At 49.1% G+C, this 23853-nt stretch overlaps 1 protein-coding gene across 15 annotated transcripts in view; it reads right to left on the minus strand.

Moving 5' to 3' along the window:
* LOC309378777 (endonuclease domain-containing 1 protein-like) overlaps positions 1–23853 on the minus strand; it is a 402039-nt gene that overhangs the window by 51265 nt on the left and 326921 nt on the right. For 7 of the 15 annotated variants that reach the window (XM_081927428.1, XM_081927429.1, XM_081927431.1 and 4 more), the window contains one exon: positions 3395–3548. The exons of 4 other annotated variants lie outside the window; for them this stretch is intronic. The gene's annotated coding sequence lies outside the window, so the exon portion shown is untranslated. Of the gene's footprint in view, positions 1–3394; positions 3549–5564; positions 6370–10578; positions 10921–23853 lie in introns of those variants that run through there. 4 more of the 15 variants (XM_081927426.1, XM_081927439.1, XM_081927430.1 and 1 more) reach the window with 3 other exon arrangements.

Here is a 23853-nt window from a genome sequence, read left to right on the forward strand (position 1 = left end):
TAGGTACCGCTCCAGCAGGAAGGTAAACGGCGTTTCCGTGCGCTCTGGTTTCCGTCACGGTGTTCCATTGCACCATAAGCAGTTTAGTCCTGCTGGCCACATGACCCAGAAAGCTGTCTGTGGACAAATGCCGGATCCCTCGGCCTGAAAGCAGAGATAGGCGCCACACCCCACAGTCACCTTTGACTGGTCGTAACCATTCAGGGGTCCTTTAGCTTTACCTTTTTAGCATCTAGTCGAACATCCTGTTCTCACAATGGCCAACCAGATGCCTGGAAGTATTTGAGCACAAGAGCAACTCTTCTCCTCCAACCATGGAGACAAGGCATGGCTATTGTGGCTGGTAGCTATCAACAGCCCTTTCCTCCATGAACTTCTCTAAACTTCTTTTAAAGCCATCTAGGTCATCACTGCCTCTTGTGGGAGAGAGTTCCACAGTTTAACTATGGGCTGCATTAAAGGTGTTGATCTTTAAAGCCCTAAACGGCCTCAGCCCAGTAGACCTGAAGGAGCGTCTCCACCCCCATCGTTCAGCCCGGACACTGAGGTCCAGCGCTGAGGACCTTCTGGCGGTTTCCTCATTGCAAGAAGCAAAGCTACAGGGAACCAGGCAGAGGGCCTTCTCGGTAGTGGCACCCGCCCTGTGGAACACCCTCCCGCCAGATGTCAAAGAGATAAACGACTACCTGACATTTAGAAGACATCGGAAGGCAGCCCTGTTCAGGGAAGTTTTAATGTGTGACATTTTAATGTATTTTTAATATTTGTTGGAAGCCACCCAGAGTGGCTCAGGAGACCCAGCCAGATGGGCGGGGTACAAATAAAATATTATTATTATTATTATTATTAGTTAGGAGAATAGAACCTCCAGTTCAGAGGCAGTATACCTTTGAAGGCCAATTTTTTGGGGGGCCGGGGGGCGGGGCGGAGAAAGGCAGTTTCCTGTATGACCTACTTGTGAGTTTCTCACAGCAATCTGTCTGGTCACAATACTGGAGCAGGTGCACTTTTTAGGAATTGAAGGCTATTTCGGTTTTTAGTGCACCAAACCTGAGATCTCCTTAAGATGTCATATGCCAAATATAGCTGAGGACTAATCTCTAAATACTATGCGCCATTGCATGTCACTATCAAACGCAGTCAAATGCTGAAAGTCTCTGTTAAGACAGACAGCAAATACTGTCTTAATTGTGAAATGCCAAATTCTGCCTAATATCCAGTAATAAGCATCAAACATGTATTTAACAAGATATACATACCACAATAAAATAAAACCTCTAAGCGGTTAAGCTAAAGTAATATAAAATATTCATAAGGAAATACTGAATAAAATCAACAGACTTTAAAAAAAAAACCCCAGAAGATATAAAGCAATTAGCAAAATATAGCTAAAACCAACGGTTTTTAAACCAAATGTGCATATTCACACATACATGTCGCCTGTGCAGGTTTGTCTAAACAAAAGCCTTTTTAGAACACATGGAAAGCAGTACAATGAAGGCACCTGCCTAATACTAGAACTGAGCATCATAGGATTCCAAGGTCATATTAAAAATATCTGGCAAATTATAGAGCAGACTGTACAGTACATACTTGGAAAATTGTATTAGCTAGACAATTCCTGGAAACTCTTTCGAGGCTGAAACTGCAGTGCAGAATTTTGGCTTTTCAGAATTTTTTTTGCATGTCAGCTCAGATATAAAGCAATAACCGAGAGTGCAAGACGCAACTTAAAATGGCCCCGAATTAAGACAGTATGCATAAAAACAAAAGAAGTTGTAGAGACTTGAACCAAAATCTATCTCAATGCCAGTGGGAGAAATTAGATTCAGTCCACATTTAAAAGTTAATCTACAGCAAGTCCCAAACAACACAGAAACTCGAAACACAGCTGTCCTTTGAAATTCATGCTTCTCTGAATTTTGCCATGCAGTTCTCCAGCAAAGCAATGGTTACAAAAATGCCTAAATTGGGGGTTAGCAAAAACAGCACGCCAAAGAAATGCTTTGTATTAGTGGGAATTTGCTTTGTGAAATTGTGAATATTAGGCAAAAATCGCACTAAAAAAATGTGCATGTTAAGTTAAATGCACGCATAAAGGTTGGTGAATTTTCACGACGATTTTAAAAAATTGCAGACCAGTGTGAAACGGCGGAGAACTGAATGTGAAGATTGCAAAAACAATATACTCAGTATATCCTGAACATCTAGGAGCTGCTCTGTGCAAAGGAGACAGCAGATTAGTCTGCATTGTCCAAGTCAGAACATCCTACAGAAGGAGAAAGGAGATATGAGTGAAGGGGCATCATAGCCAGGAAGATGCATGATGCATGAGGACCTAATCAGCACATGGTCACATGAAGGTCTGCTTAGTCAGAGCCTTGCTCTCTCTTTGCCCAGGACTGACTGAGCAACAGCAGAAGCATTTCTCTTGGGTACCACGAGGACGGCTCTTCCTGCCCCCTTGCAACAGCCAGAAATTTCCACATGCAAAGCCAGCCGGTTTATCGCGATGAGCTCTCCATGTGGGAAGCATCTGCAGCAAGCTACAGAGAGCGAAACGCACCCCACCCAATTGTTTCATTACTGGGGCCCAAATCTTGCATTACGCTTTTAGGAAGCTGCAGATAAACCCTGATCTCTCCGCGGCTGCCCTCTCATCCCCCACAATCTTCCATCTGCAATACAGACACCGCGAGCCTTTGTAGGGCTGTGGCGAGAATCATGCAACATGATTTGGGATGCTCAGCTCAAACCAGGAAGGAGAAAAGAACAAAGGCAACCAAACCGCCCTGTTGTAAGCATTGTCGTTAGAAAATAAGCTACGTGGGAATTGGGTTCCGGTTTTAGGAAAAATCAGAAATGGCAATCTATGGCAGGCTGGTGGTGGTTCTACATTAGAGGTTTCTTTTAGTCCCTGGACCTGATGTGCAACACTCACCCCAACGTTTAAAGCATGCTACTCCTTGATGTACCTTCCTCCTCCATCTTCAGGATAGCTCAGTCCGCAGAGAACGAGATACTGAATCTTAAGGTTGTGGGTTCGAGTCCCACGTTGGGTAAAAATATTCCTGTGCTGCAGGGGGTTGGGCTGGATGACCCCTGGAGGTCCCTCTCAACTCTGCAAGTCTACGATTGTGAGCTAAATCAGTCGCACTGCAGCAGCAGAGGGAGACGGGGGAGAGGGGAGGAGAGAGAGCCTGCTGTCCGCAGACAACCCTACTCATCAGCCTCAGTTGTTTGCCTCTAAAATGGGAACAGAGATAAGCTTCCTCGCGGCGACCGTTTGAAATGCTGGCGAGGGTGCAAAGCGTCTTGAAAGCACGCAGTGGAAATGATTGAAAACCAACCCACGAGCCTCTCAACCCAGAATTAAAATGGCATTTTGACTTACTCAGAGACTGGGATCCCAGGCAGTCCTCATGATGACAAAGGCAGCAAGTTCATTTCATCTCAGGCTCCAAATCCACTTGCTGCCTGGTGTGCGCATGCAGTAGCCCCCTCTTCTCCTTTTCCTGGCGGTGCTCCTGGACGGCTCCCGAAATCTGCTGCGAGCGAAAGGGAAAGGAGGAACCACGGTGAGACTTCTGTCTGTGACACCTCCTCCTATCTGAGCCAGTAGATCAAGAATCCACCGGCAGCGAACACTCTGCAAAGATTATCCTTATTTCCCCATCTTCCTCTTCCTCTCTGCTGAAAGAGCTGCCTATTTTTTGCCAGTGGCTGCTCTCGTAGAAGCTGATCTTTGCCTGAGCTGCCAGGGCCCAGGACCGTGCAGTTTGGAGACGCAAGCCAAGAGGCGAAAGAGAGATAAGATATGCACAGAAATTTCCTCCAAAACGAAAGCAAGGCACACCTTCAGCCAGCACCTCCCAAACTCACAGAGCATGCTTGTATTCTGGGTTCCCTGATGCCCGCACACTCCCTTTCCGTTCCCCAAAAGCGGAGTGCGGCGCCATCCACCACGAACCGTTTGTACTCCACATGCAAATTACGGAACGTGGTGGACACACACCATCCCTGGCTGTGTGCACAAGGCACACTCCTCTCCCCGCTGCCTGATTCAAGGAGCTGCTTGAATCTGGTTTCATAACAGGCTCTTGACTAACCGGCGACTCTCTCTCACACATACATCGCAGAATGAGCTTGTGGGGAGAAGCTCACAGGAAACTGTCCTCGGCTGCCAATGTATACCCTCCTTGCGGGCTTATGAATCCTTCACGGTGGAGAAATTCAGCAGCGCTCGGGTCCTGTGGTCCCAATGCGCTGCAAACCTCAACATTCGTGGACAGGCGGGTCTCTGCATCAAATCTATCCGCACTTAAATGGAACTTCCACAGCCAAAGACAGTGTACCTCTGGGTACCAGAGGCGAGAGGAGGAGAGCAGGAGGAATGACCAGAGGTGCCCGGCTGGCCATAGTTGCGCAGCAGGATTGGACACACCCCAGGGCTTGCAGGGCAAAGCAATTCTTATGCACTTAAGCATTAGAGCACATGGCTTCATGCAGGAGGTCCCAGGTGCGACGCCCAGAATCTCCAGGTAGGGGCTGGAGAGACCCCTGCCTGTAACCCTCCCAAGCAGCTGCCAGCCAGTGCGGGCAATGCTGGGGTAGATGGGCCAATGCTTTGGTCCAGTATAAGGCAGGTTCCTGTCATCATGTTTCGTATAGTCCTTTTCATTTGCTATGCGCTCAGCTTCCTCCACCCTGGGCCATGCTGGGTTTCACAAAATGCAAGGTGCCAGAACTGGGAATCCTAGTACCTCCACTTGCATCCCCAGCATCAAATGCACATAGAAGCAAAATAACTGAAAACTATAAGGCAGTGCCTTATTCCAGCTTTGGCTATTTGTCCATCTAGCCCAGTTTTCTGTACTCTGTCTGGCATCTGTTCTCCCAAGGTCTTACAGAACCCTAGAATTGCAGAGTTGGAAGGGACCTCCAGAGCCATCTAGTCCAACCCCCCCCCCTTGCAATGCAGGAATTTCAACTCAAGCATCCATGAGGGATGGCCATCCAACCTCTGCTTTAAAATCTTCAAAGAAGGAGAGTCTGCTACCTTCCAAAGAAGTCCATTCCACAACTCTTACTGCCAGAAAGTTCTTAGTCGGAATCTCCCTTCTTGTAACGTGGAGCCACTGGTTCGAGTTCTACCCTCCAGAGAAGCATAATACAAGCTTGCTCTACCCTCTGTGTGACAGCCCTTCAGATTAATCTGAAGATGGCTATCTCATCTCCTCTCAGTCTCCTCTTTCCTAGACTCAACATACCCAACTCCCTCAGCCGTTCCTCACAAGGCTTGGTTTTTTCCTGGGCAGAGGAGGGTCTTTCTCGTCACCCCCTCCCTCACCCTCCTGAAAGGAGATGGCCGGGACTGAATTTGGCACCTGTTGCATGCAAAGCAGGTGCTCAGCCGCTCAGTGGTCCCTCCCTGGTGCATAAACTGGCAAACACACATGGCAGAATGGTTAGGCACAAAACAAGATAACCACACAAAGCCCACTCAAAGGAATCCTAAACTTAGTTCAAAACACACTTGCAAGCAGCTATGTTCCCAAACTTACATCTTAGCTTTCAGCACTCCATCGGCTGATTCGGCAAGATGACCCTGGGCATGGAACAGGAGAGAACGAAACGCTCCTTTTTCTTTCCCACTGGGCAAACAGGAGCGGCTCCTACGCTTATCCACCTTTGGGCTCCACAAAATCCATCCTCGGCTTCTAAAAACCAGTGCTGCTTCTGTCTCAAAATGCAGCCGCTTCAATCAAGCACTCTGTGTGTGTGTGTGTGGTTCAGCAGATCAGCATGCAACTTTCATTTTTCTTTTTTCTGCTTCTGAAAGTTTCGCTCTGATTCAGAGGCGGCGGCGAAAAGAAACACCCCCCCCAATCTAGAAAACCTGCCTGCCATATGCGAACAGAAACCCTCGCTCCTTGCAAACAACAATCGCAGCTTTCTGAATCCGGCAAACAAACGCGTTCTCTGGCAAAACGCCGGGACGAACGCAGATTCCCCAGGGAAAATGACTTGGCCTCCGATTAGCATACAAAAGCCATGAAACTGGCCACGTGCCTCGCTGACCACTAACAGAACCAGCTCCTGAATCATCCTGACCACAGGATGACTCCTTGCACATTTATTTCCTCTCCTTTCCACCCCCTCCTGCCAGGGGTTACTGAGTGTCGCTGGGGGACCCTGAGCCACCTCCATGCGCTGATGGGAATTCCAACCTGGGTTGCACTTTGCAGCCATAATGATGCGGCCAGCTGCCAGCCCCTCGCTTTGAGTCAGCCCTCAGCTATACACCGAAGGATATTAGTCAGGGGCCAGGCAGCGCGTGTTTCGTAGTGAGTAGCTGCTCAGGCTCTCGTGCAATGCCGCTTCCGAGAAATGCAACGCCCAGAGCACAGGAAAATTCCAGAGAGAGAGAGAGAGAGAGAGAGAGAGAGAGAGAGAAGGGAAGACCAAAAGGAAAGGGGGGAAAGAGGGAGGCAGGGTGGGGTGGGGAGAGAAGCGAACAGGGCGAACTGCAAAAAGTCTGGTGCTGGAACCCATGCTTAAGAACTTGCTTTCGGAGCCGGTGCAGTAATCAACGGAGGGGAGAGTATTATTGGGGGAGAGAAATGTCGCCCCACAAAATGAGATCTGAGAGTCTTCCAGAAAAACAATCTCTCAAAGGACCTGTTGATGGCATTTTACCATTGTACTGTGGAGAGTGTATTAACTTATTATGGTCTTCGTGTGTGGTTTGGGAGCTGCACGGTCAGGGGAAAAACAACGCTGTCCAGGGTTGTAAAGACTGCGGAGAGAATAATTGGGTGCACTCTTCCCACCTTGGATCAAATCTATGCTTCCAGGTGCCATAAGAAAGCTGCAGAGATAGTGCAGGATCGTGCGCACCTTGGAAATGATCTCTTTCAGCTTCTGCCTTCTGGAAGAAGGTACAGGGTTATAAAGACTAGGACTAGCCGCCTGAGAAACAGTTTCTACCCAAATGCGATTTTGGTTTTAAACGCTTTGTAAGGAGTCTGTATGGGAGTATATTGTATTTAAAAATGGAGCATCAGAGTTTTTAGGGGCTAACCAGGTTGGGATAGCTGGGATAGCAGGCTTGTTGGGTTTTGAATGTCTGATGTAGATTTTTCAATTTCGTTGTTCTGTATGGGACAATGACAATAAAGATTATCGTATCTCTCCTGTGCGTGATGAGAAGAACAATCAACGAAAAGCAGCGAATTAAACTGGAAGCTGGGGTGGTGTTGAGATTAACTCTTTTCAGGTTCACATAAGGGGGGGGGGAAGGCTAAAGCTTGTGGGTGAATTAACTCAGTGTCTTGGGATGGTTATGTGGGTTGCTGAAAGGCAGAGAGGACAACCTGTTGACTGTGGTGATGCTGTGACAACCAACACACCTGGAAGGTGTTTGTGGCACTCTTGAGGGAGACAGTGGGCAGGGCAGGCTATGAAATAAAATCCAGGCCCACAAAGCCGTTTGCTGTTCAGCTGCTACGTATAGACCAAACCAGAGGTGGTGTGGTGTAGTGGTTAGAGCATTGGGAGGCCAGGGCTCAAAGCCCCGCTGAGCCACGAAGCCTTGCAGCAGTCACTCGTTCTCCGCCTGACGTACCTCACAAAGTTGTTGTGACGATAAAATGGGGGCGGGGAGAGAAGAGAGAATGACATACACCACCATGAGCAACTTGGGAGGGAAAGTTGGATAGACATGCAATGAGGAATAAATGAATAAAATAACAACACACATACACGGTGGAGAGGACTGCACAAGGGAGTAGAACACCTTGGTTCTGACATGCTTGCACAAATTGGCCTCCACCGACAACCCTGGTTTTGCACAACCCGCTTTTAATGTGGCCGAACTAGATATGTGAAATGTGATAGGTGCATAGGTAAAGGGACCCCTGACCATTAGGTCCAGTCATGGCTGACTCGGGTTGCGTGCTCATCTCACTTTATTGGCCGAGGGAGCCGGTGTACAGCTTCCGGGTCATGTAGCCAGCATGACTAAGCTGTCTCTGGCGAACCAGAGCAGTGCACGGAAACACTGTTTACCTTCCCGCCAGAGCGGTACCTATTTATCTACTTGCACTTTTTTGCTTTCAAACTGCTAGGTTGGCAGGAGCAGAGACCAAGCAACGGGAGCTCACCCCGTTGCGGGGATTCGAACCGCCAACCTTCTGATCAGCAAGTCCTAGGCTCTGTGGTTTAACCCACTGCGCCACCTGCGTCCCGATGTCTTCAATACACTTGCTTTATTTTTAAGCGGCAGGTGCAGCCAGGGGAGGGATTGCAGCTAAGACAGTGGGAATGGGTCTGGTTCCCAGCGCATCTTGTTGAGAGAGTGGTCTTTCTGTGAACAGCTGCTATTAGCTCCAGAAAGGGAAGCTTCCCTAGCAGTTTGGGGTTGGTGGGACAGTCACTGGAGCAAAAAGATAAGGAAAAAGCAATCAATTGTTTTGCATGGATCTCTTCTCTCTCATATACACACTCTGCACATGCACACAAGCACACTATTCCAGAATGGTAGATGGGTTCATCTTCTGTAGCAAAAGCAACAGCACCTTCTGACAAAGGCCAACAAGTTCTGAAGAAACACCAGAACAGAGACTTGAAACCTGCGAATGTCCGTGATCTTGGACTTCAGCTCCCATTGTCACTGACCACCTGCTGGCTGGAGCTGATGGAATGTCTTGAGGCCAACAAAACCTGGACAGAGCCACAGGTTCCCATCCCTCCACCAGAGCCCTAATAATAATAATAATAATAATAATAATAATAATAATCTTCTGCCCTTTGGTGGGTGACTGTGCCGTTGGGGTGGCGACAAGATCGCACTGGCCTATCTACTCTGAATGTATTCTGGATGTTCTTATGTGATGTCAGTAAAGGTTACTTGACACTGCCAGGCCTGCGCCCCAGGGAGGTCACTTAGGTGCTGCTAATGCAGCGGTTTGGCCTCACCCCAAGAGGCGTACTCCATTGCGTCTCGAGACAAACAGATGCCAGCAACAACACGGCACATCCATTGCATGGTGCAAAGGAGATCTAAGGGTGCCTCCAGACCACCGTTCTTTTGCGGGAGGGGTTCAAGAACATACCAGAACTTTTAGGTTTCCTTGGATAAAATGGGCGAAACGGCTCCGTTGCCCTGACATAACAAATCGACGTTAAAAAGAAGAGGAATTGTAACCCGCTGTGCTTTGGAAAGCGATGAGAGAAACAAATGGACCAGCCAGTGTGTGAGATGAGAGGATGACTAACGGGAAACACTCCACAAGCAAATCTGGATGAATACAGGGCGGGAAGGCCGGTGCTTGTATAACCGCCTTGTAAACAAATCAGAACAAGCGGATATAATCTAACCTCCATGCCAGATTTCTGCATAAATAGGTCATCTGGAAGAGCCCTGACAGGGTAGACAACAGGGAGCTAGATGGACCGATTCAGTACAGTGGTACCTCGGGTTACAGACGCTTCAGGTTACAGACTCCACTAATCCAGAAACAGTACCTCAGGTTAAGAACTTTGCTTCAGGATGAGAACAGAAATCGTGCTCCAGCGGGGCGGCGGCAGCAGGAGGCCCCATTAGCTAAAGTGGTGCTTCAGGTTAAGAACAGTTTCAGGTTAAGAACGGACCTCCGGAACGAATTAAGTACTTAACCTGAGGTACCACCGTATAAGGCAGCTTGCAGTGCATGCCCCCCCCCCAAATACCTTTTGCCCAAATAGCCTAATAATATCATCCTCAGCATCAGGGGTTACTTCACTTTCTTATCTTCCAGTGCAGGAATAAGCCATTGTTTTGTATCCTACAGAGGACGGACAGGTCAGGACCTGTGCGCAAAGGACCAACGGACACAGATCGGACATCCGAAATGGCAACATTTGAAAGCCAATGCAGGAAGGGGGCATTTCGGCCTCACGAAATGTTCTGCAACTGATCCACTGGAAAGACCTGAGCAAAGATGCATCGAAGGGAAAACTGCAATGGGAAATCACTGCGCTACAAATGCTCACCCATGCGGACAATGCATTTCTTAACACGTGAAATGCGTTAATTGCCAATGCTGGGCTGTCAGCGTTACCAACGACTATCTTGTTCATTACTGACACGGGGACAAACAGAAGAAGACACCTTTACCCCAGTATGGCTCCCCTTTATCACATACACAGCCCAACAAGACAATGACAATAATCCACCAACAGCATATTAATCAATATGGCTAACCTGATCCAAAACACCCACCCACCCCACTCACGCATGAAAACAAAGGTCACCACAGCCAACCACAAACAAACAACCACACCCTAGGCCAACCCCAACCTCTCTCACCACCAAAGGAACACAAGTGAACGAGCAACGCTAACACCAAACCTTACATACATTATGCAAAATAGAAATATTGCCACCAGACCCCCGCATCTCCCCCCTCTTCCTCTCCCAATGTCTCAACAAATGAAACTGATTTGTAAAAATGTTCCATGGAAAAAATACGAGAGACATTACACGTACTTCTGTAAAACAAGAAAATCTTTAATTAAAAAACAAACAAACCAACGACCGTCTTGGAAATTTCCGCTATCAGCCGCATAGTTATCACTGTCTCCGAACGTTATTGGTTTCATTTGCCTCTGATCTTGCTGCGGACAATGCCCACAGCATCACAAACCCAAGTGCGCCTATGTACCTGCCGCTCAGGATAATTCAGCATAGGTGGACGGAAAGCAAACCGTAGTTCCCAAAACTTTAGGCCGTAATAAATTGGTTAATCTTCAAGGCGCCACGAGGCTCGGTTGGTTTTACTAACTGGGAAATGTTTAGCAAGGTTCCTGACGATTCCTGCACTGCAGAGAGATGGACTAGATTACCGGCGGTGTCTTTCCCAATGCATTCTGTGAAATCTCCAAACAGAGACCAGAGTGGGATGAAGCTATATCCCTGGCAATAATTGTTCTAATCACACTGTTTCTGGCTCTCTGGGAGGGAAACAAGACCGACAATCAAAATCCCCTTCTTTCCCAAAACCCTCCTGTCTCTGCCTCCAGTAGATGACCTGACCAGTAGGAATGTAGCCCTGGCAGGGTGCAAACATTCAGATCTTTTATTACTCAGATCAGATTCATGTCAGCCTCGTTGACTAAGGGGAGTGAGCAGCGCCGCAAGTAGCCGTTTCACTCACACCTGCCACAGAGATAAATCCTTATTTGGACCAGTCATTGATACTTGACGAACGGAAAAGGATGTTGATTTTAGAGAAGAGAAACAGGAGACTAACTGCAGCGTTTTTTCGGCATTACAAATGTTTTTTAAGCACTCGACGAGAATTAATTTTCCAGAAGAAAGGATTTCCCCCAGGGCATGTTTCGGCAGAAGTATTTCCCTCTCTCCAGTTTTTGTGCAGAATTTGGTGTGTGCAGAAAATCCCCCTGTGCCCTCAACTAAAATGTGTAGTGAAATTGTTCTAAGTTAGCAGAGAGGACACAAATAGCTGTCCACTCATATGAGGAGGAAGGGACGCAGATGGCACTGTGGGTTAAACCACAGAGCCTAGGTTTTGCTGATCAGAAGGTCGGCGGTTTGAATCCCCCTGACGGCGTGAGCTCCTGTTGCTCAGTCCCTGCTCCTGCCAACCTAGCAGTTCGAAAGCACCTCAAAGTGCAAGTAGATAAATAGGTACCGCTCCGGCGGGAAGGTAAACAGCGTTTCCGTGCGCTGCTCTGGTTTGCCAGAAGCGGCTTAGTCATGCTGGCCACATGACCCGGAATCTGTCCACCGGCTCCCTTGGCCAGTAAAGCGAGATGAGCACCGCAACCCCGGAGTCGGCCACCACTGGACCTAATGGTCAGGGGTCCCTTTACCCTTTACCTTTTACATATGAGGAGGGTCTCCTTCTGAGATATATAGATCCCAGGCACTGAGGGGCTTTTAATCTGCAGGTTGCATTCACAGAATCATAGAATTGTAGAGTTGGAAGGAAGATCTAATCCAACCGCCTGCAGTGCAGAAATTCAACTAAGTTTTATTCAGAGTTTTGCTTCAGAGAAGACCTATTGAAAGCAATGGGCCTGAATTCAATGTATTTGTTAGTTTACACTTAGCGGCTGGATAAAAGTTTTCTCCCTCTCTCATAACACTAGAATTTGTGGACATTCAATGCTGATGGAAGATTCAGGAAAAATAAACAACTTCTTCATGCAGAGCATAGTTATAACCTATGGAACTCTCTCCCACAAGGGACACTGATGGCCACCAACCTAAATCGATGGCGTATATACCTGCCACTTTGTGCCGTAACAAATTGGTTAATCTTCAGGGTGCCGCAAGGCTTGGCCGATTTTACTAAGAAGGCTACCCTTCTGGAGAATATTTTGCAAGGTTCATGAAGAATTATAAAAGCAGGGGGCTGGACTAGATGACCCGTGGGGTCCCTTTCCAATTCTATGATTCCATCTCTGCAAGGAAACGCAGGCTGAAGCCAACAGATTTTCAGAAAACAATCGCGCAGAGCATTTTAAAACTCCCAGGAAACCTTCAAAGAACGTGTGGGGCTTTGTCTGCGAAGAATGCAAAATAATAATAATAATAATAATAATAATAATAATAATAATAATAATAATTTATTTATTATTTATACCCCGCCCATCTGGCTGGGTTTCTCCAGCCACTTTGGGCGGCTTCCAACAAAAGATTAAGTGCAAGTGTTCTGCAAAGCGGTATGCCACCTTCCCTATTACGTGCAGCCTTGTTTGCAAAGAAGAAGAAGAAGAAAAAGACGAAGAAATCCTGTAAGTTGAAAGGCCTGCTTTTCATCTGCCCAACCCCAGCATTGAGGGTTCTAGAGCTTCCTGCCATAAAACCACAATCTGAGAGAACAAACAAGTCAAAACCAGGGCAAAGATCCTCTCACACCAAGCCACGTGTCTTGATTATCCAAAAGCGAGTCTATCCCGAAACTTTAATTACCCCCGTTAAAATCAGGGTGAAGAGGGGATGGAGACGGCCCCAGGAACCCGGTGCATGCAAGCTCAAAGTCTGGAAAGTGGGGAAGAAGTAATCAGGATTGGCGCAGGCGAAGCACCCTTCGTCTTAACCGAAAAAGATCCACAACAGCAGCAGTCTGAATCACCATACTAATTTGCAGGTTCATAATTTCTGTGCGTATACTACTTTATTTGTCTCCATCTCACTACATTATTATTTATTCAATTTACCGTATATACCGCCCTTTATCAAAAGATCCCAGGACTGATTAAAAACACAATACAGAACATCAATGATGAAAACATATTGTGTTACACTGAGCATGAATTAGGACATCAATCTGTTGTCACTTTTGAATATTTGCAATTCGGCTTGTGCTTTTTTCCCTACGACTAGGCAAGACTTCCTGGAGATTTAGCTGAGATTCCTGCATCGCAGGGGGTTGGACCCACAAGATCCCTACCAACTCTAGGATCCTACAATGCCTGTTTGCTGAGGTTCTTGTAGTATCGGCAATGCTGTGAACAAGGGGATCGCTGGGCTTAGAAATGAATGAAAACTACTTACCGTATTTTTCGCACCATAGGGCGCACTGGACCATAGGGCGCACCCAGTTTTTTCTGTGGAAAAGCCCGCAAGAGTGCACGGAGCTTGTGTGCGGCTCTTGGCGGCTTTTCCCACCTGCCTCCCCCCTGCATTCGCTCCATAGGACGCACACACATTTTCCCTTGCTTTTTAGGAGGGAAAAAGTGCGTCCTATGGTGCAAAAAATACGGTAGCTCATGCCCAGGGAAACTCCTTTCTACCATTACTTCCCATATTCCAACCTCCCAGCATCCAAACTGTGCCCTGGGTTATGTTTCAGCGGAAGCACCCAGGATCCAAATTTATTCAGTGAACAGCGAAATCCTTTGCACATTTGCTTGGAGGTTAAAGCCCACTGGCAGACTTAAAAGGTAAAGATAAAGGGACCCCTGACCATTAGGTCCAGTCGTGTCCGACTCTGGGGTTGCGGTGCTCATCTTGCTTTATTGGCCAAGGGAGCCGGCATACAGCTTCTGGGTCATGTGGCCAGCATGACTAAGTCGCTTCTGGCGAACCAGAGCAGCACATGGAAACACCGTTTACCTTCCCGCTGGAGCCGTACCTATTTATCTTGTGCTGGTGTGCTTTTGAACTGCTAGGTTGGCAGCAGCAGGGACCGAGCAACGGGAGCTCACCCCGTCGCGGGGATTCGAACCACGACCTTCTGATCGGCAAGTCCTAGGCTCTGTGGTTTAACCCACAGCGCCACCCGCGTCTAGTAAAGGTAAAGGGACCCCTGACCATTAGGTCCAGTCGTGACCGATTCTGGGGATGCGGTGTTCATCTCGCTTTATTGGCCAAGGGAGCCGGCATACAGCTTCCGGGTCATGTGGCCAGCAGGACTAAGCCGCTTCTGGCGAACCAGAGCAGCACACGGAAACGCCATTTACCTTCCCGCCAGAGTGGTACCTATTTATCTACTTGCACTTTGACCTGCTTTCGAACTGCTAGGTTGGCAGGAGCAGGGACCGAGCAATGGGAGCTCACCCCGTCGCGGGGATTCGAACTGCCGACCTTCTGATCGGCAAGTCCTAGGCTCTGTGGTTTAACCCACAGCGCCACCTGCGTCTACTCCCAGGTAAATTCAGCTTTAGAATTCCGATGGAGCCATATCTCTGGTTGATTACCTGCCAAGTGTCCCTCTACCTGCCGTAACAAATAACAAAACAAGCTTAGGGGAACAGGTGCACATGCAGAAACACAAAGCCCCTGCTATTTTACCTGTATTAATAGCACAGTTATTAATAACTCCAGTTCTTATACTTGGTTGTCTTGCAGTCTTGGCTCAGCCAGAGGAGGCCGAGTCCCAAAAGAAATCTGAAATGGTGCCCTTGTGTTGACTATAATCAAACTCATTTCTAAGTTGACAGCCTCTAATCTAAATAGCGGCAAGGCCAAAAAATGTGCCACCTCCTCACGACCTTTCTAGCCGCCATAGGCAGGGGAGGAAATGAGCCCCCAAACCCCTCATAGAAGGTAGTTTCGTTCGCATGCGGTGGTCATGTGATAAGGTCAAAACATATTGGGAAAACATATATAATGAATTAAAGAAGATATTTAGATATACGTTTCTGAAAAAGCCAGAGGCATTCTTGTTGAAAATCAATAAAGAATATTATGGAAAAGGCAGGAGAGGAAGGGAAGATAAGGACAGATGAACTTCATCATTCATTCGTTGACATTTGTATCCTGCATTTCCTATGATGGTTATGATCCTGCCCTTCACAGAGGATGCCCTACAGACTCACCTTCCCCAGCATTTATGAGAATTTAAACATCCCCACTTCTCCTGAGATACTTTCTTTTGCTCTGAAAGAGCTTGTGGGAGGGAGCAGCTTGCATTTTTCCAATTAACGTGCTCCCCCATAGGCCTGGTGGAGCTTAAGGTAAAGGTAAAGGGACCATTAGGTCCAGTCGTGGCTGACTCTGGGGTTGTGACGCTCATCTTGCTTTATTGGCCGAGGGAGCCGGCGTACAGCTTCCGGGTCATGCGGCCAGCAGGACTGAACCACTTCTTGCAAACCAGAGCAGCGCACGGAAACGCCGTTTACCTTCCCGCCGGAGTGGTACCTATTTATCTACTTGCACTTTGACGTGCTTTCGAACTGCTAGGTTGGCAGGAGCAGGGACTGAGCAACGGGAGCTCACCCCGTCGCGGGGATTCGAACCACCAACCTTCTGATCGGCAAGTCCTAGGCGCTGTGGTTTAGACCACAGCACCACCCGTGTCCCTCTGAGCTTAGCGGCACAACAAACCCTGAATCAGATCCACCTGCAATTCAACCCTCCCTTCTTCCCTTGCCCACCAGAAACCAGCCTCTCCCAAGCCCCTTAATTCTGCCGCTCACGGTGCGTTCCTGGGACGGCAGGAGCGTTTGAAAAGCTTGTTAAGAGAAAGGGGGGGGGGAAGAATTGCAAGTCACTTCCAGCACCCACCCACAATTATCAAGGGCAGAGGTAAGCTGTGTTTGCAGTGGCAGGGCGCCCAGCATTCTTCCGCAACACCTGCGGACTCCCCTTCGGACGGCTCAATGTTGCCGCGCTGGCAGTCAAAAGTGACGAGGCAAAAAAATCTGGATTTGCCTAGGAAGGGCAGTCGAGAGCCCTGCGGAGTATCTCAGCTGGTAGAACACGAGGCTCTTAGAATCATAGAGTTGGAAGAGACCACAAGGGCCATCGAGTCCAACCCCCTGCCAAGCAGGAAACACCATCAGAGCACTCCTGACATATGGTTGTCAAGCCTCTGCTTAAAGACCTCCAAAGAAGGAGACTCCACCACACTCCTTGGCAGCAAATTCCACTGTCGAATAGCTCTTACTGTCAGGAAGTTCTTCCTAATGTTTAGGTGGAATCTTCTTTCTTGTAGTTTGGATCCATTGCTCCGTGTCCGCTTCTCTGGAGCAGCAGAAAACAACCTTTCTCCCTCCTCTATGTGACATCCTTTTATATATTTGAACATGGCTATCATATCACCCCTTAACCTCCTCTTCTCCAGGCTAAACATGCCCAACTCCCTTAGCCGTTCCTCATAAGGCATCGTTTCCAGGCCTTTGACCATTTTGGTTGCCCTCCTCTGGACACGTTCCAGTTTGTCAGTGTCCTTCTTGAACTGTGGTGCCCAGAACTGGACACAGTACTCCAGGTGAGGTCTGACCAGAGCAGAATACAGTGGCACTTGATCTTAGGGCGGTAGGTTTGTTGCCCCAAGTTGGGCAAAGGATTCCTGCATTAGGTCCTTTCCAACTCTAGAATTCTATTATTTATTATTCTATGACAGGAGCGCCAATTGTGGGGGCTTTGTGATCTTTATGCCTTGCGCGCGCGCGCTCTCTCTCTCTCTCTCTCTCTCTCTCTCTCCAAAGGATGGAAGAGCAATTTGACTCCTTTCACATTCAAAGATGAGCCGACGGAAACCACGCTCAGACTGAAACAAAAGTTGGTCTTCATGTCAGGCCACTTTCACACCGTGCAATAAAGCACTGTGAACAGTCATGGCTCTCCATCCCCTCCCCAAAGAATTATGGGAGTTGTAGTTTGCTAAGGGTGCTGAGAAGTGTAAGGAGGCCCCCTACCTCACCCCTGAGCTACAATTCCCAAAACTCCCTGGGTAAGGGGGTTGGCTGTTAAAAGCACTCTGGGACTGTGCCAGCTGCAGTTTTTGGGAGTTGGAACACCTGGAAGATGGGCAAAATCTGCCGTAGGCTTGGCAAGTAACCAAGGGGTTGGGCCTCCAAGTCCAGCACTCCAGCGACTCCCATTGCAAGGACGGATTATTCCTTGATAGGGAGCAAACGGGATCTGGGTCTGCTCTCCCCTGGCAGAACAGATTATCACCGGGGGCGGTGCAGAAATTGGAGAGCGAGGGAGCAGCGCTCTGTTTCCTCCCTCAATCATAGCACAAACATCCAGAGCAGCTCCTATGCCCTGCTGAATTTTATTTGCAACTTTCAGTTCCATATGCTGGAACGTCGGCTGCTGGGCAGCAACTGCTTCTGGGCTCAGGAATATAGGAAGCGGACTTAAACCAGCAATTTCCTAACTTTTTCTAGCCGCCACCCGCTTGGTTCCATAAACCCATCCTCAGTGCCCCCTACCCTATAAAAAGCTCAGTGCCCAGAGATCTGCACTGGTTACCAATCTGCTCCCAGGCAAAGTTCAAGGTGTTTAGCACTGGATTTAGGACGATCCAGGAAATTCCCGCTGCGCAAAGCACTTTGGAACTCACTTCCGATTGAGACAAAGCAGGTGCCTTCACTGTACTCTTATCAGGGCCGGCTAAAAGCATTCTTGTTGAGACAAGCTGACCCAGAGGCTTAGGAAGTTGGGATTAAAGTTTCAGTGCTTTAACTTTGTATGTTTCAAAGTAGGGTCGTGAATTTTTCTTGAATTTATTGTCTTCTCGCAAACCGCTTGGAGGCTTTTATGCAATCAAGCGGTGTGTAAATTTTATGCGATAAATAAATAAAATTAAAAGCACCATTCAGACTAGCGGTTCCACACCCCACTGAGGAAGAGAACACAGTAAAATTCAAAAAGGTCCAGTTAATTCGAAATCCAGTTAAAACTATTTAGTTTAATTAATTCAAAGAAATGGGTGGACTTTAGCCAGAGATGCCAGGTTTTCAAAGGTAAAAAAAGGTAAAGGACCCCTGGACTATGTCAAAGGTGACTATGGGGTTGCGCGCTCATCTTGCTCTATAGGCCAAGGGACCCGGCGTCTGTCCACAGACAGCTTCCGGGTCATGTGGCCAGCAGGACTAAACTGCTTCTGGCGAACCAGAGCAGCACATGGAAACATCGTTTACCTTCCCGCTGGAGCGGTACCTATTTATCTACTTGCACTTTGATGTAGGCACTGCTAGGTGGGCAGGAGCTGGGACAGAGCAACGGGAGCTTACCCCGTTGCTGGGATTCGAACCGCCGACCTTCTGATCGGCAAGTCCTAGGCTCTGTGGTTTAGACCACAGCGCCACCCGCGTGCTTCATCCAGGAGGTGATACCTTATACCAACATCAGAAGATTTGGTCTGCCTTGCTCCATACTGCCAACAACGGCTGGCAGCAGCTCTCCAAGGGTTTCAGGAAGGGGGTCTTTTCCAGCCCGGGCTGCAGACTCCCACGACTGAACCTGGGAACTTTTGCATGCAAAGAATGTGCTTAATCACTGCCTGAGCTATCGCCCTTCCCGCAAGACTCCCCAAAGACATCTGCCTGGCCACCATGGGAACAAGCTCTCTCATGCTGAAGAATTCTCTTGCAAGCAGCTGGAAGTGCATGTTCACAGGTGCCGGAACAACTTCGGTCAACAAAGCAGCCACACTGGAAAGCCTTCTGATTAGCTGCCGCCAAGGTCATTTGTGGCATGCAAAGCACAACACAGCGAGAAGGAAGGGTTGAAGGTGTTCACACAACAGCTATGCGGTGACTTCTCCTGCTTGGGTCCAGCAGCAGCAGAGAGCCTGCAGGTGTGTTTTCTTGAGAGGTCAGGCGAGAGCTGCGTGCAAACTGAGTCAAATGGTGCACAGCAGTCAATGGCACCTTAAACCTAAGTTACAGTCACCACAATGGAAATGTTTAGGCACTGTTTTTTTGTTTTGCAATGGAATTCATCATTATTGCTGTTCATTTCATTTCTATAATGCTTTGTATTGTACAGAACAAATCTCAAATCTGTTTAAAGGTAAAGGTAAAGGGACCCCTGACCATTAGGTCCAGTTGTGGCCAACTCTGGAGTTGCGGCGCTCATCTCGCTTTACTGGCCAAGGGAGTACAGCTTCCAGTCATGTGGCCAGCATGACTAAGCCGCTTCTGGCGAACCAGAGCAGCGCACAGAACCGCCAGAAGGCCCTCGGAGCTGGACCTCAGTGTCCGGGCAGAACGATGGAGGTGGAGATGCTCCTTCAGGTATACTAAGCCGAGGCCGTTTAGGGCTTTAAAGGTCAGCACCAACACTTTGAATTGTGCTTGGAAACGTACTGGGAGCCAGTGTTGGTCTTTCAGGACCGGTGTTATGTGGTCTCAGCAGCCACTCCCAGTCAGCAGTCTAGCTGCCGCATTCTGGATTAGTTGCAGTTTCCGGGTCACCTTCAAAGGTAGCCCCACATAGAGCGCATTTCAGTAGTCCAAGCGGGAGATAACCAGAGCATGCACCACTCTGGCGAGACAGTCCGCGGGCAGGTAGGGTCTCAGCCTGCGTACCAGATGGAGCTGGTCAACAGCTGCCCTGGACACAGAATGAACCTGCGCCTCCATGGACAGCTGTGAGGAGGAAGAGAAGGTGTCAGAAGCTGGAGAGGTAACAGGGCTTAGTGAGCTGGGAGAGTCTGTGGCAGAGAGACGGGAGAGAAGCTGAAGCAGGAGAGGAGAGAGACCAAGAGGCAGAGAGGAGTCTGACTGGTGAAGAGTCGCAGGTGTGTCCCCCTCTTGTTGCAACAAGCTGCCCTCCACCCAGGTCTCCCAGAACCAGAAGAGGCATGAAAAGGGCGGAGGAGAGGTTGGCTCCATGCAGGCGAGGTCTCCGATTGCTCGAGGAAAACAATGGAGAGGAGGGGACTTAGATGGCTGTGAGCTGTCTGATCCATGGGGGCAAGAGCTACCAGCTCATTAGACCTGACACTCTGCCAAGTCTGTGCCGATCCTGTTCTTGCAAGTGAAGAGTTAACACCAACTTGCACGGTGTGATTTACTGCCGGCTCGCTCCTCACAGAGGCCCACTTGCAAAGCTAAAAGGTGTCTTAGTTGTTCAGCCCACTTTGGCCTCCGGTCCTGCCTAGTACAGTGGTACCTCAGGTTACATACGCTTCAGGTTACAGACTCCGCTAACCCAGAAATAGTACCTCGGGTTAAGAACTTTGCTTCAGGATGAGAACAGAAATTGTGCTCCGGCGGTGCGGCGGCAGCAGGAGGCCCCATTAGCTAAAGTGGTGCTTCAGGTTAAGAACAGTTTCAGGTTAAGAATGGACCTCTGGAACGAATTAAGTACTTAACCCGAGGTACCACTGTACTGGCATGCAGTCCTCAGAAGACAATGTCGAGCTAAAAAGGACTCCTCAACCCTGCAGTGTGGGGAGAGGTGCAGGGTTAGGCCCGGTGCCTTTTCTGCCATGCTGAGCGCATACTTTGCATGCCAAGCTCAGGAAAGGTCAACCTGCCAGGAATGTGGCTTTTCCGCCCACCTTCTTTTCAGCCCAAATTTTGTACGAGCTGCCACCTCGGCGGCTACGGAGCCATTCACCTTGCAAAAAAACAGATCAAGAAAAGAATAAAACATGCTGATTCACTGCTATGCCAGTGGGCAGAATTTCACAAGCAAGAGGCGTCACACCCCTCTGTTTGCCTTGCCGGGATGGAAAGGGCACAGGCAGGTGAAAGGCAGTAGGAGGGAGGGAGCGCTTAACCCTTTGCCCACCGGCTCCTTCTCCCCAGCAGCCTCCCTGGCTGCTTTCCTTCTTCCCCCAAGCTGCCTCTTAAGACTGGAAATAAGCAAGGGAGGAGGTTGTCCGGATGAAGAGAGAAGCATCAGGGGTGGGAATGCATAAGGACCATCCTTCTCACCTGCAGAATGCCCCCTGCAGTTGCCCTCAAAGTTACACTTAACAAGGAAACGCGTTTTTGCTGAAAAGTGAGATACAGCTCAGTCCAAAAATAGTTGTGTAAACTGAACAGAAGGGCTGCTTTCCTCGTCATCAAAAGGCATAAAGCAGAGCAGAGGATAGTGTTTGCTGCACAGGGTAAAACATTTTTGAAACGCTGACATGGCGAAACAGCTGGGGATGGGTGAATTTGTCGGTGTTGGGTTGTCTCAGTCCTGCCCCTCCCCATTGAAAGTTCAGTTCTCTACATCAATTTGCGATTCATCAGCATTTTCTCCTAATATACAGTGGTACCTCGGGTTAAGTACTTAATTTGTTCCAGAGGTCCATTCTTAACCTGAAGCACCACTTTAGCTAATGGGGTCTCTTGCTGCCGCTGCACCAACGCTGCACAATTTCTGTTCTCATCCTGAAGCAAAGTTCTAAACCCGAGGTACTATTTCTGGGTTAGTGGAGTCTGTAACCTGAAGCGTATGTAACCTGAACCATATGTAACCCCAGCTACCACTGTACTCGTCTTTGAATGCAACTTTGCCTAATACAGACATCTCCTTTTTTGCAAATAACGATCCCCGATATAATGCACGCTTTTAAATGTTGACAAGCTGGAAGCAGCGGCAGAGGAAGCCATGCGGGCGCATGGCGGTGTGTCCAAGGTCAAGGCGAGCTGCCCATAGGGGCAGGGTGCACCGTGGGGCCTCCAGAGCCTGCCTGCCTCCTCCCACTCAGCCGCCCTACAGCTGGGGGGAGGCAGCGGGTGGACCGTTTGGGCAGCGCAGAGCCAGTGTGGTGTAGTGGTTAAGAGCGGTGGACTCGTAATCTGGGGAACCGGGTTCGCTTCCCCGCTCCTCCACCTGCAGCTGCTGGGTGACCTTGGGCCAGTCACACTTCTCTGAAGTCTCTCAGCCCCACTCACCTCACAGAGTGTTTGTTGTGGGGGAGGAAGGGAAAGGAGAATGTGAGCCGCTTTGAGACTCCTTCGGGTAGTGATAAAGCGGGATAACAAATCCAAACTCTTCTTCTTCTTCTTCTTCTTCCAAGCCACCGTGTCTCTCCCAGGCCCTGCGGTGAGTGCCGCCCGGCATTTTCCACCCCGCTCAGTGGTGACACCCGGGGTGGCCTGCACCCGCTGCACCCCCCTTCCTCCACCCCTGGCTGGAAAGTGTGCAGAGGAGGGCAACCAAGATGATCAAGGGTCTGGAGACCATGCCTTATGAGGAACGGTCGAAGGAGCTGGGTATGTTTAGCCTGGAAAAGAGAAGACTAAGAGGAGATGTGATAGCCATCTTCAGATATCTCAAGGGCTGTCACATGGAAGAGGGAACGAGCTTGTTTTCTGCTGTTCTGAAGGGGAACTCAAACCAATGCATTCACACTACAAGAAAGGACATCAGGAAGAACTGCCTGACAGTATGACAGTGGAAAGGTCCCCCTTAGGAGGTTGTGGACTTGCCTTCCTTACAGGTTTTTAAGCAGAGGTTTGGTGGCCATCTGTCAAGGATGCTTCATCTGAGACTCCTAGATTCCTGGGGGTTGGACTAGATGACCCTCAGGGTCCCTTCCAACGCTACAACTCTATGATTCCAAATGTTGCTTTTGCCGATACATGCATTTTTAGGCACGCTTTACCACAGTACAGTGGTACCTCAGGTTACATACGCTTCAGGGTACAGGCTCCGCTAACCCAGAAATAGTGCTTCAGGTTAAGAACTTTGCTTCAGGATAAGAACAGAAATCGGGCTCCGGCAGCGCGGTGGCAGCAGGAGGCCCCATTAGCTAAAGTGGTGCTTCAGGTTAAAAACAGTTTCAGGTTAAGAACAGATCTCCGGAACTAATTAAGCATTTAACCCGAGGTACCACTGTATATGGGACACAGGTGGCGCTGTGGGTTAAAGCCTCAGCGCCTAGGACTTGCTGATCGAAAGGTTGGCGGTTCGAATCCCCGCGGCGGGGTGCACTCCCGCTGCTCGGTCCCAGCGCCTGCCAACCTAGCAGTTCGAAAGCACCTCCGGGTGCAAGTAGATAAATAGGGACCGCTTACCAGCGGGAAGGTAAACGGCGTTTCTGTGTGCAGCTCTGGCTCGCCAGAGCAGCGATGTCACCCTGGCCATGTGACCCGGAAGTGTCTCCGGACAGCGCTGGCCCCTGGCCTCTTAAGTGAGATGGGCGCACAACCCCAGAGTCTGTCAAGACTGGCCCGTACAGGCAGGGGTACCTTTACCTTTACCACTGTATATGCTTTTTTGCTTGTTTGCTTGTTTCTCATTACAGTGGTACCTCTGGATGTAAATGGGATCCGTTACTTCTGGGTTTTGCTGCTCGCACATGCGCAGCCGCTAAAAATGATGTCAAGTGCAGACACGGCGAATCGTGACATGTGCAGACGCGAGTTGTGTTTGCTTCAGGATGCGAACAGGGCTCCAGAACGGATCCCATTTACATCCAGAGGTACCACTGTAATGAGAAACAAGCAAACAAGCAAAAAAGCATATACAGTGGTAAAGGTAAAGGTACCCCTGCCCGTACGGGCCAGTCTTGACAGACTCTGGGGTTGTGCGCCCATCTCACTTAAGAGGCCAGGGGCCAGCGCTGTCCGGAGACACTTCCGGGTCACATGGCCAGGGTGACATCGCTGCTCTGGCGAGCCAGAGCTGCACACGGAAACGCTGTTTACCTT

The sequence above is a fragment of the Podarcis melisellensis genome, assembly GCF_964234715.1.
Source record: "Podarcis melisellensis genome assembly, chromosome: 10".
Lineage (NCBI taxonomy): Eukaryota > Metazoa > Chordata > Lepidosauria > Squamata > Lacertidae > Podarcis > Podarcis melisellensis.